At 45.3% G+C, this 17031-nt stretch overlaps 1 long non-coding RNA gene across 8 annotated transcripts in view; it reads right to left on the reverse strand.

Annotated features, from left to right (window-relative positions):
* Positions 1-4028: 4028 nt before the first annotated feature.
* Positions 4029-17031, reverse strand: part of LOC127489896 (uncharacterized) — a 43614-nt gene continuing 30611 nt past the window's right edge. For 5 of the 8 annotated variants that reach the window (XR_016237203.1, XR_016237201.1, XR_016237200.1 and 2 more), the window contains one exon: positions 6960-7186. This is a non-coding gene — a long non-coding RNA (uncharacterized LOC127489896). Of the gene's footprint in view, positions 6734-6959; positions 7187-12252; positions 14511-17031 lie in introns of those variants that run through there. The other 3 variants (XR_016237202.1, XR_016237205.1, XR_016237207.1) reach the window with 2 other exon arrangements.

The raw sequence follows: 17031 nt of genomic DNA on the forward strand, positions 1-17031 counted from the left end.
GTTTAAGGTGGGGTCTTTCTGTTGGCCACATTTCCCATCTCTCTCTATTTCTGTTCCTATTAACTACTGCACAGATCTGAGTAGTGCAGGCATTAAAGATGTTTAGCTTTGACTTGACAGGATATATCAGCTATAGCTGCCTTGAAAGCAAGGACTCACTCCTTCCTTCAATGCCACCTTGAAGCCACAATGAGAGATTTACAAGTCACCCTAGGTTTTGAAAAGAAGCAATTCATTTCCAAATTGCAATCTACTTGAAATAATCTCCCCAATTACATGGAAGTAATTTACTCTATATTTACTTTCTGCTTTGGACTATCAAATATCTCTCCCTCTCACCCCAGGGGCAGCAGCTGAGATTAAAACTTCTACTACCTGCCGCGCTGGGCTTTATTATTTAACTCTTTCATGCCTACTTAGAAGTGGGCAAACTCCACACTACATAATGAAGTCCCCTCTGGTCTATCAGTATTGTGATATTAATCTTATTTATTTCAGATCCAACCTATTTCCCAAACTATTATTTTTAGTACAAATTCTTCCTACAGCACTGAAGCTGACCTATATAAAATCAAGCAGTTGAAAGGAAAATATTTAAATAACAAATTGACCCATACAATGCCAAACAAACAAGTGGATGTATTATTCACTCCAGGTTCAGGCAAAATGCAAGTAGTGCTCTCCCTAGAAACCCCTCAGTTGGGGCAAGTCTCACCTTGCACTCTGTCCATGGAGGCTGCCAGAGCAGAGGATGGGGTTTTTTTACTTTCTAATGCCCTTTCTTGGGTGTCGCCCTCCAAATCTCAGAGCTTTCTCCTGTTCGACCTCTTATGGAGAAGAATAAGTCTTTTAAAAATAAATCTTGGCCCAGAATACTCCAGAACCATGAGTGAGTCTGATTTATATTGTTTGTTTTAAATAATAAGCTTTGTTTTTTACAGCTGTTTTAGGTTTAGAGAAAAATTGAGCAGAAAGTACAGGGGATTGCCATCTGCCCTTTCCAAACCCTAGCCCCACCCACTCCCACAGTTCCCTCATTATTAACATCTCCGACTGAGGCTGGCTCTTGGGAAGAGCAGTCCAGGTCTGCTCTTTAAGAGCTCTAGTCTCAAGATGGCAAAGAGCAGTGGGTGTTTGGTGCATCAGAAAAGATCTTCCTCTGGACACCTGCATCCCACGTCGGAGTGCCCGGTTTGAGTCCCCGCTCCACTTCTGATTCCAGCTTCCTGCTAATGAGCTCCTTGGAAGGCAGCGAGGGTATCTCCAGCACTCAGATCCTGGTCACCCACTTGAGGGTCGCAGACTGAGTTCTAGGTCCCTGGCTTCAGCTTGGCCTACAATGGTCAGCCCTGGATGTTGTGGCCATTTGGAGGGTGAACCAGTGGATGGAAGATTTCTCTCCTTCTCTCTCTCTGCCTTTCAGCTAATTAAAAATTAGGCCGGCGCCACGGCTCACTTGGCTAGTCCTCCGCCTGCGGCGCCGGCACCCAGGGTTCTAGTCCCAGTTGGGGTGCCGGATTCTGTCCTGGTTGCTCCTCTTCCAGGCCAGCTCTCTGCTGTGGCCTGGGAAAGCAGTGGAGGATGGCCCAAGTGCACCCACGTGGGAGACCGGGAGGAAGCACCCGGCTTCTGGCTTTGGATCAGTGCAGCGCACCGGCCACAGTGCACCAGCCGTAGCAGCCGTTTGGGGGGTGAACCAACGGAAGGAAGATTTTTCTCTCTGTCTCTCTCTTCTCTCACTGTCTAACTCTGCCTGTCAAAAAAAGAAAAAAATAATTTTTTTTTTAAAGAAAGTTGTCAAGCCCATTCCTGTTCCAAACAAAACTCACTTGATGCTGAGTTCTCTACCCATTCAAGGCCTTATCAGTCCAAAGAATTCTTTGCCCCAGCAAGATCTGGCCCAGGTGCAACACCTGCCTCCCTAAAACCAAATCAGGTAGGGGAGGGGACATCAGCAGGAGGCTGGAACAGGCCAAGTCAAGAGCCTTGGACAAGTTTGGACTGGGTGCTTCTGAAGAGATTGTTGGCTCCATTATCTTATTTAATTACAGCTGGATAATCCTTACATGGGTAAACTGTTTATTAAAAGTAAAGCAGTACAGCATCTGGGTAAATGCGGTGGTACCGTTAGGGTGAGAGCTAGTCCCACAAACGGCCCTTTGGGGTGTGCTGTGCTTGGAAGAGTCTCTTCCCGGTGCCTGGCCCTTTATCTGCACCAGCTTTTAATTGCTAATGAATTAAACTTTCCAAGGAGATAAGAATAATGTTGTTTTGTTTGCACACAGACTGCATGACTAACAAGGATGATATAAATAAAACCACTTGGAGCTTTATCTGCGGGTAAACCAGCAGTGCCTGTGTTCAAGTGAAGCCTGGGAGGGTTCCCACCCAAGATTAGTTTGTTACTGCAGAAGCCGAGCCTTACACACTGTGAAGAGCCCGAGCTAATATGCTCACTTAAGACATTATGCCTAATTATACCATTTGTCAGTATGGGAATCTTCTCCCCGAACCTTAAACCGTCCTGACACACCAAGGTGGCCCGAGCTCCGTAAATATGCCAAGCGCACTCTGTAGGACTCTGAGCTAACTCTGCTCCATGATGCTGATGAAAATGGACAAGATCCAGTCCTTGTGCAGTCTGTGCCCCAAGATGGTGTAGCTCCACTCGGTCCTATAGCTACCACAGCAAACAAACAGGAGGGGGAAATATCTCTGCTTTTATTTTTGGAAGCTTACTATAAAAATCTGCAAGCATCTCCTATAAAACACAGAGTTCTCTGTCCACCAAGTTCTCGGGAGAGAAGAATGTTTATCTATGGCTTTGGTTTGAGTTCAAGAAAGGAATGCCTCTGTGACCAGGAGCAATGATTGGGGTGGAGCTGTGAGTCATGGATTTGGGCTCGGCTCGTGGCCGGGGGAGAGTTAAGTGGTTTGTGCCCCTGGACTGTAGGCAGGTGTGGGTGCTGAGATAAGAACACTAACCATTGTTTTGGCTATATTTCGGTGCAAGACTCTCTGGAGATGTAAGACGATCCAGAGTGGCTAGAAATCTAAAATGGCTAACGAGTGTGTGTGTGTGTGTATGTGGGAAGAGGGTCAGGTCAGCCAGGGTAGAATCTTGGTGGGAATCACTCACCATGAGCCGAGAGACTTTAAAAATTAATTTATTTTGACTAATCAGAGATTGAAATCGCACACCACGGCCTGAGGAAATCAAGAGGTCATTTCATATCTCCAGCTTCCCCAATGGCTCCCAGGCTGAATTAATAATCTCCAGGAGTTTATGAGGCACTCGCTCACCCCCAGACACATCTGGATTCTGACTCCAAAAGTGGAGGCAGGAGTCTGTCTCGCCATCTGCACTGATTCTCCCAGCCTCTTTCCCTATGGCCTCCTAAGACTTCACATCACCCTAAATGCCCCTCTTATCACTTAACAGGCAAGATATTCATTCAAGCTCATTTTAAACTTGAATTTCTCCAAAAGGTAACGCATTATTCTCCAAAACAATATCTCCTTTCCCTTCATCCCACATTTCGCTCTCCAGGACTCCTATCCCCCTCCCTTGGCATACATCACAGACTTAATCAAGGTTTACTTTTGCTCCCTGTTCTCTGATTTCTAATTCCTTCTTCTCCATTTTCACTTTCACTGATGTGTATTTTTATCACCTTAGTTGTCATTGTCTTTCACCATTCTAATCCATTCTTAAATACTATTTTTATCTTGCTTACATGATGGCATTGTGATGTAGTGGGCAAAGCCTCGGCCTGCAGATCTCATATGGGCACCAGTTCAAGTCCCAGCTGCTCCACCTCCGATCCAGCTCTCTGCTCTGGCCTGCGAAAGCAGTGGAAGATGGCCCAAGTCCTTGCGCTGCTGCACTCACGTGGGAGACCCGGAAGAAGCTCCTATTCAACCTTTCATCTAGTATCCATCTTACCATCCATCCACTTCACAGGCACCTATTATTTTTTTTAAGATTTTGTTTTACTTGGAAGTCAGAGTTACAGAGAGACGGGGGGGGGGGGGGGCAGAGGGAGGAGGTCTTATATTTGCTGGTTCACTCCCTAGATGGCCGCAACAGCTGGAGCTGTGCCGATCCGACGCCAGGAGCCAGAAACTTCCTCTGGGAAAGGTGAATCAGATATAGTCCTTATTGTCAATGAGTTCACAGGGAAAGATGGACATGTGTGCATCACATGTGCTTAAAATGGCTGAATTGTGAAAGTCACGAGATAGAAGCAGAGAATCAGTCCAGGACATGGCTGGGGGTGGGAGGTGGAGGGTGACCAGGGAGTTCATCTCATCCTCTCCTGCCAGGCTAGTCGCCAGCTGCAGCACCAAGCAGCCCTGGCGTGTGACTTCCCATGCATCACACCTGAAACGTGCTTTCTACCCAAATGTTGGCTATTTTACCACATCGATTGCTCTCAGGTTTCAGTAATCACCTCCAGACCATAGGAACTTTTAGACTTATCATTCATCAGACTTGATTTGGGAATTGTTTTGGCTTCTCAAAAAGATTGCAATCTTTAATTGGGGGGGGGGGGGAGGATGCGGTCATTGTGTCCCAATACTTCTTTATGTTCTTCATAATGTGCAGCTGGGACCACAGTAGGCACTCAATTAAAAAGCATCAACAGGTATGGGGTAGGCATTTGTCCTAGCGGTTGAGGTGTCTGTTGGGACTCCCACATCCTATATCAGGGTGCCTGAGTTTAAGTCCTGGCTCCACTCACAGTTCCAGCTTCCTGTTCATTCTCTCTCTGTCTCTTTCTCTCTCTTCAAATACATAAAATTAAGTAAGTAAATTTTAAAACAATATATACATGCCTTGCACAATGCTTAACATAAATTTAGGGACCAAAACATGCTCCATTCTGTCCCTCCCTCCATTCTTCCTCTTTTATCTCCACCCCTTCATCGCAGGCAAAATCTGGCAAGAAGCCAGAGAGACATTTAAAACTCCAACAGCTGTGTGCTTTTGATCACAAAACAGTGCTATAAGTTTTTCCCCAGCACCAATATCAAGCCTAGCATGGACCTAGGTTGAGTTCAACACACCCAGCTTGTCACAGGAATTGTGTTGGTTTATGTACTATTCACTCTTACTGCACGGCCCCTTGAACACCCTACATCTTTGATTGCTCTTCATTTGGTCAGCTTGAATGTAAGACCCAGGAAAATCCCTATACATTCTCTACCCACAAGAAAGGGTTAAACATCCCTGCTACCAAAGGACTCAGTGTTCTAACTCTAAATGTCATGGGACGGTGGCCTGGAAAAGCTGAGGGCCACCGCGCTATGCAATTACCTGTTTACTGGAGACAGTATATTTAATAACTAATCATCTAATCTAATAATACTGAAGAATATCAGACTCAAAGGTCAAGTGTTTAAGATTACTGAGAGAGAAGCCTTAAAAGTGCATTTAAAAGAACCTCACAGATCAACAAGTCAGCCATATGCTCTGCCCTGCTACCATCACTGCGAGGCCAACAAGGGGGCTCAGGAATGTCACCGTCTTTCAAACTCAGAATATTTATCGTATTCCACTCCATTCGTGGGGGCCTTATTCCATGAGGTCTCCTAGTTAGGTAGTTAGGAAAATTATTTCACATTGAACAAACTTGCTTTATGAAGAAAGAAAAATGTTACATTGGAAAATTGTCAATATTTTTTAAGATTTTATTTATTTATCTGAGAGGTAGAGGTACAGTGAGAGGGACAGACAGAAAGGTCTTCCTTCCGCTGGTTCACTCCCCAAACGACTACAATAGCCAGAGCTATACCCATCCGAAGCCAGGAGCCAGGAGCTTCTTCCGGGTCTCCCCCGTGGGTGGAGGGGCCCAATCACTTGGGCCATCTTCCACTGCTTTCCCAGACCACAGCAGAGAGCTGGATGGGAAGAGGAGCAGCCGGGACTAGAATCGGTGCCCATATGGGATGCCAGCACCACAGGCAGAGGATTAACCTACTGCACCACGGCGCTGGCCCCTCAATACATTCTTAATCAGAGCTTTCATCAATATTATTTTCCGTCCTTGGGACATTCTAGTGTGGACAAGTCCTGTTGGTTTCCACTTGGGCTTCACACTTTGGAATTCTTTATCCGAGACCACCATTCTGAGAGACATTCTTTTAGGTTCTTAGAAACACCGTATTGAGCCTTGACTCTGCCTTTAGGAGGCCTGAATGGATACCCTTCCTGATACGAGGTTAACAGAGGAAAAGACTGGCCACAGCTCAGATTCTCCAGAGGATCCCTTGAAGACCCACCATGCAGTGCTGACTTTCCAACATCTGATCATGCACACTTGGCCAGTGAGACATTTATTTTTCTTCCAGGTATTGGAATCCTTCTCCTTGGTATTTTTATAGGTCGCTCTCACTTCAGCTCCCTGGTGCCTTCAGATCTTGGTACTTGGCCTACAATTTCTTACAGTGGAACTTCTTTGGAGAAAGATCTAGATGTCTCCTGTTCTAGGAAAAAATAAAACTATAAAAACCTTGGAACTATCAGGATATACTGGGTTATGCTGAAGTGACAAATTAACCCTGAACTCTCAGTGGGTTATCAAAGTGAAATTTATTTTTTGTTCCAGTACCTGCTCTTTATAAGCAGGTGAGATGCTCTGCTTGCATGGCGACCCAGGCACAAAGCCTGAGGCTCCATGGGGTCACTCGGGAACCCAGGCTGAAGATCACACCATCTCCTCATGTGCCCCTAGCAGAAAGAAGGGAAGACAAAGAGGACTGCCTCATACCTTCAGAATGTCTACACTTGGAATAAATGACCACACACGCACACCCACACATACACACACACAGGAACACATCACCACAGTCTTTTGTTATTCAAGAAGAGGGAGCCCACAGAAAATGCTGAACATAAAGCGAATCTTTGTTTCAATGCCCAGTGACTTCCCACCAAATCAACAGTTGAAATGTTGTGAAGGTGAATGCAGGTTCCTATTCTGCCCTTTATTTCTTGATTTTTTTCTGTATTTTAAGATTTTCATCACGGTTTTACATTTTAGGAAGCATGAGAGCTCCTGAGGAGAACTGCGAGATGAGGGCGGGCATTGTGGTGTATTGGCTTGTGACGCCGGCTTGCTGTAACAGAGAGCAGATCAAGTCCAGGCTGCTCGGCTTCTCATCCAGCTTCCTGTTAATGCACCTGCGAAGGCAATGAATGATGGCGTCAGTGCTTAGGCCCCTGCCCCCCTTGTAGGCGACACAGCTGGAAGTTCCTGGCAGACCTGGCTGTTGCATCCATTTGGGGAGTAGACCAGCAGATGAAAGATACCTCTCTCTCTCTCTCTCTCTTGCTCGCTCGCTCGCTCCCCAACACCCTTTCAAATAAATCAATTTTTCAAAGATAATAAAATAAAATGTGAGGTCAATTTCCACTTGATTCACATCAAATTCCCTAGCGAACCCCAAGATCCCGAGTGGGAATTTGGACTCCTTAGTTTTCTTGTTAGTTCCCTTGGCTTGCTTCTGTTTGTTCAGAAGATAAATTCATACTTGAAATAGTGCCTAGTGCAGTGACTGATATACATGTAGCTGCTAGGTGTATTTGCTAATGTGTAGTCATAACGAATGAGTGAATATGAAACTAGAAGTATCTATACCAAGAATATTTACACAGATTTCTAGACTTCAGGGACACAACTTGTTTCTTAGACAAGGGTACACAGCTTTGCTATCTTCATGCTTGTCAAAAAAGGAGACACCACTCATCTTCCTTGGACCATGAGACCTCATGAATGTGTAGCACCTCTCTCTCTGCAGGAGAAAATGCTGACCAGAATTGTACATGGAGACGCCTGTATCTTGGAAGACCATAATTTACAACTCAGCCATTCTCTGTTACTTAGGCAAGGGCAAAACTATGTTGAAAAAGAAGCCAAAATGAGATAGAACTGCTCTCCACTGCAAGACTGGCTCGAGGCCTAATGGGACTGTTCCTTAGGCCTGAAGACAAATAACACCTAACATATACTGAGTACTACTTCGTGCCAGGCAAGGTGCTATGCACATTTCTTGTATTACAGTTCTCTGAAGTGGGGTAATCAATGCACCTAGAAAATGTGCATGATGGGAAGAAAACAGTAAAATATTTATCTTTGTTTATAATGTAATTTCATTATTTCATTTCCATTTTGTGTATTTTATTACTTATTTTATTATTTATTATTATCTTATTTATTTTTTATTTATTATTTAATGATTATTCCATTATTTATATAATACATAGTATGTTGTATATTATATAAATATGTATTATATAAATAATAAAATATATTATTATATAGTATATATTATATAGTATATATAGTATACTATATATATACTACATATATATGTGTGTGTGTGTATATATACCTGTATAAAACGCATACATACACTTGAGATCAGCATTGTGGAAGGGGGTTAAGCCACTGCTTACAACACTGGAATCCCATATCAGAATGTCAGTTCTAGTCCCAGTTGTTCTGCTTCTGATCCAGGCCCCTGTAATGTACCTGAAAGGCAGTGGATGATGGCCCAAGTACATGGGAGATGCACATGGAGTTCTTGGCTTTAGCCCTGCCCAACCATGGTTATTGTAGCTGTTTGGAGCGTGAACCAGCACACGGAAGATCTGTGAATGTGAGTGTGAGTGTGTGTGTATGAGTGTGTGTGCACATGCACACATCTGCCTCTCTCTCTTCTTTCAAATAAATAAATGCATCTTATAAACAAAAAAACAAACATACAGGGTTTTCAAAAAGCCCATTGTAAGAAAAAAACTATGTATGGATTTCATAATCAAATATGCATTTTCCACAAACTTTTAGAAAAGTCCTTGTATGCATGGAGTTCAAAAACAAAATTCACCAAAATAAAATAACCTTTTAATTCTATTTTCCACGAATTTTTTTTAAGTGTCTTCATGTATTGGAAGTAAGCACGTGACAGTTTGCTCAGTTTTCTTTATTAACTGGTGAGACAGGATTATTGTTATTACTCTCCTTTACCTAAGAGGACACAAAGGTGTACAGAGAAACAAACGACTTGCACAAAGTGTCGAAGCTGGTAAGTGACAGAAGTGGAACTCAAAGTGTCTAATTCCAAAGTCTATATGGAGGCATGATCGTTGAAAGAACGCCTTGTGTCCAAAGGCCAGGGCTTGAAAACTTGCCTGCAAGAAATGCCAACCTCTGGGGTAGAAGAAACCTCATACTTTGATCATCTTCCACATTGGATCAGGACAAAATGCAGAAAAAGGGGGACTAAGGGCAGAGAAGCCAGACAGTCACCAGGAAGTAAATGGAAAAGACCTTAAAAAAAAGGAAAAATCAAAGGGAAATGCACAACATTTGGCCCAACACGCTACTCCTCACCCATCCCCTTAATGTCTCTACGTCGAAATAGGATTCTTGGCACAGGCAATCTGTTGTTTGAACTTGCAGTAACAGACACATCCAGACTCCCAGCACTGAGTAGCTGAGAGGCAACCACTATGGGCTGAGACCTTCGGAGCCTCGCCGTCTGCGGATGGAGTGCTGAGAGGTATGAATCACCAGGTGGTCCCAAAAGCTGCACCCACAGGAGGAATATCTTATGCTGCTGAAAATGCTCGGAGTGTGGGTGTTATCTTCAATCTTAACTGATAATGAGTGATCCTCATCAGAAAGCCCCAATCCCTCTGTAGACCGGTCCTGATGGAAGGCTTTGATGCTTAGGAAGAAGACTTCAAAACAACTCTACATTGCACACATTGTAAAAATTAAGTGCCGTGGACTTCTTTCGGAGGTTAGGAAGTTTCTTGGGATATCTTGGAGGTAGCGATAAAGATTTAATTTTTTAAAATCACTCTTAAGCCCCTTTGTGTCACATTTGCATAAGTTCTCAGACAATGGGACTGTTTTCCTGTAAATTTCTTTTCTGGGTGGGTACTGCAGCTGAGTTCTGTAAAAGCCAAATTCCAGTGCCTCCTGCGGAAGATGCTTTGTACGAATGACCAGAAAACGCGGTTTCGTGCTGCTTTGTTAGGTGATGTGTGGCTCAAAAAGTGAAAATAAGAAAGTGAGGCCTTTATTTTCTCCTTAGTCACTTCTAACTGTGATTGGGGGGGGGGGGGGGGGACGGGAGGTGGGCACACTCCCCCAGGACCCCGGATCCTCGGAATCTGGAAGCCCCTCTACAAAACCGGAACGCTCCAAGCAGCTGACCCCTCCGCCGGAGTGACGGCAGGAAAGAAAGAAAAGCGACCACTAAGACATGCCAGATTCCAGCGACATTTCCCGGTTCCAGAAATCTGACTTTGACCGCCCTGGCCACCTTGCTAGCTAGGAAGACGGAGACCAAACACAGAGGGTGACTATGTAACAGGGGCGGAACTACAGAAATAGCACTGGCTGCCCGGCTGCCCGTGGGGAACAAAGTTTCCACTCCTCTGAGCCTTCGCTGTGAAAACGAAACCACTCTGCTGGCGTCCACGTCTTCTCCCTCCCACCCCACCCTACCTCCAGATATTTCTCACTAAAAATTATAGTCAATCGATCCGTCTTCCTCTCGCTCCCACTCCCACCCGTCTCACGAGGGCCTGCGTGTTCCAATTCCTGAGCGCCCCAGGCCAGGCCAGCTTCCCGCAGCAGCCATGCCTGCGGGGGTTCTGCAGCTCCGCGTTCCTCCCCTGTTCACTCGCACAGAACACTGCTTCTGGATGCTATTTGACGTTCAAAGAAAAGGCTCCTGCCAGCCGCGATCACCCCCAGTCCTCCACGGCGCGCCTCACAAACATGGCGGTCCCCGAAGCCGAGTTCCGGCCAGCGCGGTGCCAGCTAATCGAATCATTCTCCACAAAATACCAGTTATCTTAAGTTTAAGTGCAGCCCTTGCATGGGCTGCAGAGTCTTGTGTAATTAAACACTGACCCTACCAGGAAGAATTCAAGCATTGGGGTTTTTAGTAAATATTATTAGAAATGAAATGCTTCCACTGGGAAAGGCGGCCATGAGCTTGCTCTGCAGGGCTGGAGGGCTGGGCCTCCAGCAGCTCCTGCTGACACCAGGAGCTGTCCTCCCTGCCGAGGCCCCGGGCAGCCACACCTCCCTCCCATTGCACCTTTATTGCTGATTTGTCTGTGACCAGATGTCCCTTCTGTTTTGAGGTATTTACCTATTTTTTTTTAAAGATTTACTTATTTATTTGAAAGGCAGAGTTAGAGAGAGAGAGAGGGAGAAAGAGAGGTCTTCCATCTGCTGGTTCACTCCCCGATGGCCGCAATGGACAGGGCTGGGCCGGGCCAAAGCCGGGAGCCAGGGGAGGTCTCTCTGTTTGCACACTTCAGCAGGTGATGGAGCATTCCTTGCATACTGGGGTAGCAACTAGCCAACCTGCATGGTGCCCCTCCTAGCCCGTTCTGTTTCTGTCTCTTCCTATACTTTCCAGACACCTGATGTCGGAAGGAACTTCAAAAAGTTCATGGAAAATGGAATTAAAAGGTAAGTTTAGGGATGGGTGCTGTAGCGTGGCAGGTGAGGCCTCTGCCTGCAGTGCCAGCATCCCAAATGGGCGCTGGTTTGAGTCCGGCTGCTCCTCTTCCGATCCAGCTCTCTGCTATGGCCTGGGATAGCAGTAGAAGATGGCCCAAGTCCTTGGGCCTCTGCACCCATGTGGGAGACCCGGGGGAAGCTCCTGGCTCCTGGCTTCGGATCGGCGCAGCTCCTGCCGTTGCAGCTATCTGGGGAGTGAACCAGAGGGATGGAAGATCTTTCTGTCTCTCCCTCTCACTGTCTGTAACTCTACTTCTCAAATAAATAAAATAAATCTTTTAAAAATTTATATAAAAAAAAAGGTTCACAGAAAATGTATATTATGAAAGCACTACACAAGGATTTAAAAACTAATTCTCGGGGCCGGCGCTGTGGTGCAGCAGGTTAACGCCCTGGCCTGAAGCGCCAGCATCCCATATGGGCAATGGTTCTAGTCCTGGTTGCTCTTCTTCTGATCCAGCTCTCTGCTGTGGCCTGGGAAAGCAGTAGAAGATGGCCCAAGTGCTTGGACCCTGCACCCACATGGGAGACCCGGGGGAAGCTCCTGGCTCCTGGCTTCAGATCGGCGCAGTTCCAGCTGTTGCGGCCAATTGGGGAGTGAACCAGCAGATGGAAGACCTCTCTCTCTGTCTCTACCTCTCTCTGTAACTCTGTCTTTCAAATAAATAAAATAAATCTTAAAAAAAAAAATTCTCACCGCAAAATGAACCAGTTGTTTCAGTCCACGTTTCCATGAGCTTTTCTGAGGTCCCCTCGGAGTGCTGGAGAAGCCAATACAGCGAGGTGGAGATGTCTTCATTTTCCATGAAAGCTGAGTCTCACTGACAGCATGATTGAGGCCCTGGACGGCCACGGCCAGCCAGCCAGTGCCACCCACAGCCGCCACAAACAGGGCCGAGGCGGGGAACGGGAGTCCACGGAAGCCAAGGAGGCCGAGCCTGCAGCTCTGTGTGTGACCGTAGCAGAGAGAGAGAGAGGCCATGGCCCGCGGAAACCCCAGCAGCAAGGGAAAAACAGATTGACTCTCAGTGACTCATTTAGCTCCTGGATTGGACAGATCTCTCCCCTGCTGGCGATTTGGCTCTGCATCAATAGTTCGGATACCAGGCTGAATAGCTTAAAATAATTAGGGGGAAAAAATCTGCAAAACTGCTAGCCATCCAACTCTTTACTCCGTGCCGAAAGACACAGGACAAATGACATCTAGGTTATTAAATATGAAGTCACTGGATTTGCTGCCCATTTGGTCCAAAAGCAGAAAACTGGATAAAACTCAAATTTATAATTCAGTGTAGATGGCCTGTTTGTCCTTGAGGCAATCCATGAATTTTGGCTGGGCAGCCGCTGTGACATGTGGAAATAATGTGGGGGGGGAAGGGGATGAACGATGTTTGATTTCGCCCCCACTCAGCTTCCACCCCCTGGGAGAAAAAAAATGAAAATGTCAATAAAGAGTGTGAGTGCGAAGAGAAATGGAATGTGAGCCCAGAGTTTAGTAGCTGGCAGTTTAAACTTTATATACTTGAGCCCGACAAGCGGCTGGATTTCCTGTGCTTTATATCCGACGTACAAAAACAGAAGCAACAGGCTCATTTTGGTATCAGGAAAGGTCACTTAAAATTATAGAGACATCCTTTGGAGCAAATCCCTGGTCTTGTATTTGCATATTTATGAACTAGAGATTATGACAGGCCATTCCATTTATTAGAGCAGTGCCGCTATAGTTAATAGTCTGTCAGCATTTCCATTATAAACCCCGTTTTTCAGTGTTTTAATATCTCAGCTGTTAGAAATCACATCAGGCTGAAAAGTGGTCCTCGGCCCCGCTGGCCCTCAGCAGGGAGAGCTGCTGGTGGTGACAGCGACGGGCCTCTGGACCCTGGCAGAGGCGTTTAAATCAAGCCAACGATGTTCACATTGGGTGCTGCTGGTAAATACAAAGGCAAAGACTTTGAGGAGGTGGTGGAGTCTCCTCTCCCACCCTCAAACGGTCCTTCCTCTGTCTTTTCATCCAGGTCAGGGGCTGGGCTGTCATTCTCTATTTAAAAGGAAGACTGCCTGGGATTTTAGGGCGGAGATTCAAAGTTTTGACTTGGCAAAAAAGTCTCTCTCTCATCATTAGACGGGGAGGAGTAAGGGAGAGCATCAGACTAAAGCAAAGATGCCGAAGTCATCCATTCAGTCATAGGAAATTGTCTCATGCCATAGGGATGCTGGTGAGTCCAAAGCCTTTAGGGCAGGTCGGCGGGCTGGGGAGGAGCTGATGTGGCAGTTCAAGGCCAAAGGCCATCTGCTGGGCATATTCCCTCTTCCTTGGGCAAGGTCGGGCCTTTCCTTAAGGCCTTCAACAGACTGCATGACTCCCACCCACATTATGGCACACGAAATTAAGCAACAGAAGGAAATCTGCTTTACTCAAAGTTTTCTGGTTTAAATACTAATATCATCTTGAAAGAAAAAAAAAAAAACATTTCACAGCAACATCCAGACATATACGACCAAGTAGCTGGGCACAAGGGTCTAGCCAAGCTGGCATGGAACGTTAACCATCACAGGCAGGAACTGCGTTGTCTTCTGGGCTTCTCCTATTTATCAAGTCCTGGGTTTGACCTTGGTGAAGCAAAGGGAAGGAGGCAGTACTTGTCCTAAAGGAACTTCTGGTCTACCACCTCAGGGCACCAAGTTTACACAACACCATGGCAGTGTCCAACAGCATCGACTGTTGGTTCCATCTTTCACTCTCTCTTTTCAGTAATTCAGGCTCACCCCTCACAGATGTACACTGCTGGATGTGACCTAAGTTGGATTCTAGGGAGAAAGTGCTGGTTCTTGGGCCTTCTTATCATTAAGGAAGACATCTGTGGTTTCCAAAGCAAATGCTTGTCATTTTGACTGGACACCAAGCTGCCAAGTAACTCAGTGATCTTGGAAGTTCCCTGGGGATTGGAGGAGAAACTGGAAAAAGAGGAATGAGAAAGCAGGTTGCCATCTCATGAATTATACATGCATTCATTCACAAAAAAAGAATACTGGTTCCTGTGATGCAGCTCCCCACTAGATTTCAGGAGGAGCCAGGCAACTGTGTGCGGATAGTCTTCACTCAACAACCTCCTACTCACTCCTCCTCCACAGAAATGCATCACAGCCCCAAATCCTCCCCGATCTGAAGAAGGCCTTCAAGGACAGCCTGGCCTCAGCGAAACCCCATTTGGTAACCACCTGTGCCCCAATCTCTGACCTTGGACATTCCATTACACAGCAGGTGCAATTCTCTTGGTCTCACCTCCAGGTTTCTAGGGGTGAGCTTCATTTGACTTACTTAGGATGTGTCACACTCCTAGACACACATCAAGTAAGGCTTCAAAGTCTCTTGTGTCACTCAATTTTACTTGATTAAAAACTTTAAAAGTAAATATAAGGATACAAATACAGATGGTGTTACTGTTGCTTACTAGCTAAAGAAAAAAAAAAGGAAAGGGGTGAATATTTGGCTTAGCAGTTAACACATTGGCTGGGACACTAGCATATCAGAGTGTCTGGGTTTGAGTCTTGGCTCTGCTTCTGATTCCAGATTCTTGCTAATGCACACTTTGGGAGACAACAGATAATGGGTCAAGTAGTTGGATCCCTGCCACCCACATTGAGACCCTAGGTTGGGTTCCTAGATCCCAGGCACCACCTGTCCCAGTCCTCACTGGTGAAGGCATTTGGGGAGTAAATCAGGAGATGAGAGATTCCTCTCTCTCTTTCCCAACCTTGCCCCTCACCCCAAATAAATAAATATTTTTTAAAAATCACTATTGGAGAAGAAGGGCAAACTATGCCAATTCAGTCCACTGGGAGTTGCTACCTAATATCTATCAAGATACACAACCAGCCACGTAAAGTAGAGTTGCCCTCAGTTCCTAAGTGCTTAGCTCTGTTTTCCTTCCACCCTTTAGATTTCCGTGAAATGAACAGGACTTACGTAATTGCTTTCAGCAGCATCTTTGAATGAGAACAATTACGTAATAAGATCCACACCAGGATATGTGTAATTGTGTAATAACAGCATGCCTCGCTGTGCTAGGCCAGTGGCCAATAACCACCTAGTCATGCTATTATATTACAAGAACATATGCCCTCAAGGCATGCTGAAATTATCCTGAGGATTTCCAAAGGAAAGCTGACTAATCAAAAGAGAACCTCAACTTAAAAAACAATAAAATAAATAATTTTTTAAAGTCTAATAGTGACTGAGAAGGTAACAGAAAAATTACAGCTAGCCTAACAAAACTGATAGTTTACAACTGCTGGCTTACAAGTCACTCATGACACCACAGAATTTAAGATGACAGACACCAGAATCCAGACGTCAGGACCTGTGCTACCTTTTGCATAACTGCCCAGGGCTCTGGCTAATGTGCAGTCCTCCTGCAATCAAGAAAGACGAAGCTCCTTTGGAGGCTGTACTTCCCCCACAAAGAGACACTCCAAAGGATTTCTACGCTTTCTACCCTTCAGCTTCTTCTGGTTGTTTTAATAGTCATCAAATAAAATAATAATGCCTGAAATGGGGAAGAGGCAGCCTGTTTTGCAGTTGAATCTCCTCAATAATGCTTTCTTCAGAGTGAAAGTGTGTGCTAGGATAAAGTTCCCACACCTTATTTTTAAAGCACAATACATACACACATGCATTCCAAAATCTAGTTCTGTATATACAAACTCACTACCTTTCCATCTCTCCTACCCTTCTTGCTTGTTTGGCAGGACTCAAACCACTTGTGCCTACAATAAGTCAGTATGAGACAAGAAGAACAGTAGAAGAGATTTTTTTGCAACTTATAAGATATTAATTTGTTGTGTTTAGGTGAGATTATATCCACCTGAACATCAACACAATTTATCACATCAAGGTAAAACAAATGCAATATACTCCAAAATCACAACTGGTATTTTACTTTTTTTTTTTGTGCTATTGGAGCCTTATAATTTGAAAGCTTTGGTTGTTACTATAATGGGTTCAGTTATGTCCCACCCAATTCAAATGTTGAAGCCCTAACACCTCAGAATATAAGGAGATAAAGTCCTTCTTTTATTAATTTTATTTATTTGAAAGAGTTACAGAGAGAGAGGGAGAGATACAGAGAGATCTTCCATATGCTGGTTCACTCCCCAAATAGCTGTAACAGCCAGTGCTGGGCTAGGTTGAAGCCAGGAGCTTCATCTAGGTTTCCTACATGGGTACAGCAAGAGAGCTGTATCAGATGTGGAGCAGCCAGGACATGAACCAGCACCCATATGGGATGCTGGCACCGCAGGCGGAGGCTTAGCCTACCATGCCACACTGACGCCCTGTGACAAAGTCTTTAAAAGGTAATAAATTAAGGCATATGATTAGAGACAGTCCTAATCCAGTATGACTAAGGTCCTTATAAGAGGAAACAGACTCACAGAGAGACACCAGACAGAGGGATGACTGTGGAGCACACAGAGA

Source organism: Oryctolagus cuniculus, chromosome 7 (genome assembly GCF_051225735.1).
Source record: "Oryctolagus cuniculus isolate XC-2025 breed Fujian yellow rabbit chromosome 7, ASM5122573v1, whole genome shotgun sequence".
Classification (NCBI taxonomy): domain Eukaryota; kingdom Metazoa; phylum Chordata; class Mammalia; order Lagomorpha; family Leporidae; genus Oryctolagus; species Oryctolagus cuniculus.